The sequence below is a fragment of the Cherax quadricarinatus genome, unplaced genomic scaffold, assembly GCF_038502225.1.
Source record: "Cherax quadricarinatus isolate ZL_2023a unplaced genomic scaffold, ASM3850222v1 Contig233, whole genome shotgun sequence".
Taxonomy (NCBI): Eukaryota; Metazoa; Arthropoda; class Malacostraca; order Decapoda; family Parastacidae; genus Cherax; species Cherax quadricarinatus.
Genome location: NW_027195259.1, coordinates 232,051 through 235,000, shown reverse-complemented (window position 1 = coordinate 235,000; position 2,950 = coordinate 232,051).

The window sequence follows — 2,950 nt, the reverse complement described above, 5'->3', positions numbered from 1 at the left end:
ATGTATTTACACAGCACAGATTTCTGTGTGTCCCTCTCTGTAATCACATCTGTCTGTATATAATGATATTAAAACATTTGTTGTAATATCATATATGGGTAATGTTCCATGGTGAGGCTACATTTGAAGAGTTAAGTTCCTCTTTGAGGAAATGCTGTGTTTGGGGTTCACAGCTCTCAATGTCCCCCTCAAATGCTGTGTTTGGGGTTCACAGTTCTCAACGTCCCCCTCAAATGCTGTGTTTGGGGTTCACAGCTCTCAACGTCCCCCTCAAATGCTGTGTTTGGGGTTCACAGCTCTCAACGTCCCCCTCAAATGCTGTGTTTGGGGTTCACAGCTCTCAACGTCCCCCTCAAATGTACTATGATAGTTTTTTTTTCTTTTTATAATGCGAAGCCAAGTGAATGAGTGCAATGCACATTATTACACATTGTTAAAGAGTGTTGAGTGAGTGTTAGAGTGCAGAAAGTATTCTTTAACAATGTGTAATAATGCAGAGTGTGTGGGGGTAGTACAGAGTACATTAGCACACAGTGTCCCAGAGTGCAGAGATTGACCAAGTCACTAATCGGAACATTGTTCCATTAAAAGGCTGTCCTACAAAGAATGTTTTATCCTCACTCTTTTACATAGCACACAGCATCAACTAATTTAATATAGCAAAGGAAGTTATGTGAGTAATTATCATAATCATAACGAGAAAGCACAATATTACTGGGAAATAATGTCTTGACCTTAACCAACACTATTATTATTCACATGTTCAACACTCACTTCTCTATATCGCCTGAGATCAACCACAGCCCAGTTAGAAATAACTGATTTTCATAACCAATATATTAAGATTATGGTATATAATAATCTTTTCTTTATGTTTACTTACGTAGTTGTAGATACATGTCCGAGCAAACATTCTCAACAAGTCAAAGATATGATACAGAATTACTGATGACAATTTGTACACGATTTCGCTGTTAGAAATTACAAAATTTGTTCCTAACATCTTAATTAAACTTGTTTAAAAAAAGACACTGCAAAAATTGGTAATGAAAACTACTATCTAAATGAAAAATAAATTGTTTATTTACTTTTATACTATATATTTAAAGCCCCTGAAAGCCGACTATATAAATGGAAAATTATAGAAGATTGATGTATGAAAGAGAGTTGTTTATAGTCAGGGTCGATACTTCACCTGTAGTTCACATCACACCTTCACCTGTAATGAACCTTGCATATTCACCTGTAATTTGTCCTTACATCTTCACCTGTAATTCGTCTTGTGTATGCCCCTGTAGTTCACCTACACCTTCATCTGTAATTCGCCTTTACACCTTCACCTGTAAATCGTAAAAAAAACAAAAGGCACAATACAGTCACTGGAACAATTTACAAAAACCCCCATATAGAAGAAGCTTATGACAACGTTTCGGTTCGGGAAGGAAGGTTGCTGTTATCCTTGATGTGGGAAGGAAGGTTGCTGTTACCCTTGATGTGGGAAGGAAGGTTGCTGTTATCCTTGATGTGGGAAGGAAGGTTGCTGTTATCCTTGATGTGGGAAGGAAGGTTGCTGTTACCCTTGATGTGGGAAGGAAGGTTGCTGTTACCCTTGATGTAGGAAGGAAGGTGTTACCCTTGATGTGAGAAGGAAGGTTGCTGTTACCCTTGATGTGAGAAGGAAGGTTGCTGTTATCCTTGATGTGGGAAGGAAGGTTGCTGTTACCCTTGATGTGGGAAGGAAGGTTGCTGTTACCCTTGATGTAGGAAGGAAGGTGTTACCCTTGATGTGAGAAGGAAGGTTGCTGTTACCCTTGATGTGAGAAGGAAGGTTGCTGTTACCCTTGATGTAGGAAGGAAGGTGTTACCCTTGATGTGAGAAGGAAGGTTGCTGTTACCCTTGATGTAGGAAGGAAGGTGTTACCCTTGATGTGGGAAGGAAGGTTGCTGTTAACCTTGATGTGGGAAGGAAGGTTGCTGTTAACCTTGATGTGGGATGGAAGGTTGCTGTTAACCTTGATGTGGGAAGGAAGGTTGCTGTTAACCTTGATGTGGGAAGGAAGGTTGCTGTTAACCTTGATGTGGGAAGGAAGGTTGCTGTTACATTTGATGTGGAAAGGGAGGTTGCTGTTAATCTTGATGTGGGAAGGAAGGTTGCTGTTATCCTTGATGTGGGAAGGAAGGTTGCTGTTACCCTTGATGTGGGAAGGAAGGTTGCTGTTACCCTTGATGTAGGAAGGAAGGTGTTACCCTTGATGTGAGAAGGAAGGTTGCTGTTACCCTTTATGTGGGAAGGAAGGTTGCTGTTACCCTTTATGTGGGAAGGAAGGTTGCTGTTACCCTTTATGTGGGAAGGAAGGTTGCTGTTACCCTTTATGTGGGAAGGAAGGTTGCTGTTACCCTCCATGTGGGAAGGAAGGTTGCTGTTACCCTTGATTTGGGAAGGAAGGTTGCTGTTACCCTTGATGTGGAAAGGAAGGTTGCTGTTACCCTTGATGTGGAAAGGAAGGTTGCTGTTACCCTTGATGTGGGAAGGAAGGTGTTACCCTTGATGTGGGAAGGAAGGTTGCTGTTAACCTTGATTTGGGAAGGAAGGTTGCTGTTACCCTTCATGTGGGAAGGAAGGTTGTTGTTACCCTTCATGTGGGATGGAAGGTTGCTGTTACCCTTGATGTGGGTAGGAAGGTTGTTGTTACCCTTCATGTGAGAAGGAAGGTTGTTGTTACCCTTGAAGTGGGAAGGAAGGTTGTTGTTACCCTTCATGTGGGAAGGAAGGTTGCTATTATCCTTGATGTGGGAAGGGAGGTTCCTGTTACCCTTGATGTGGGAAGAAAGGTTGCTGTTACTCTTCATGTGGGAAGAAAGGTTGCTGGTACCCTTGATGTGGGAAGGGAGGTTGCTGTTGCCCTTGATGTGGGAAGGGAGGTTCCTGTTACCCTTGATGTGGGAAGGG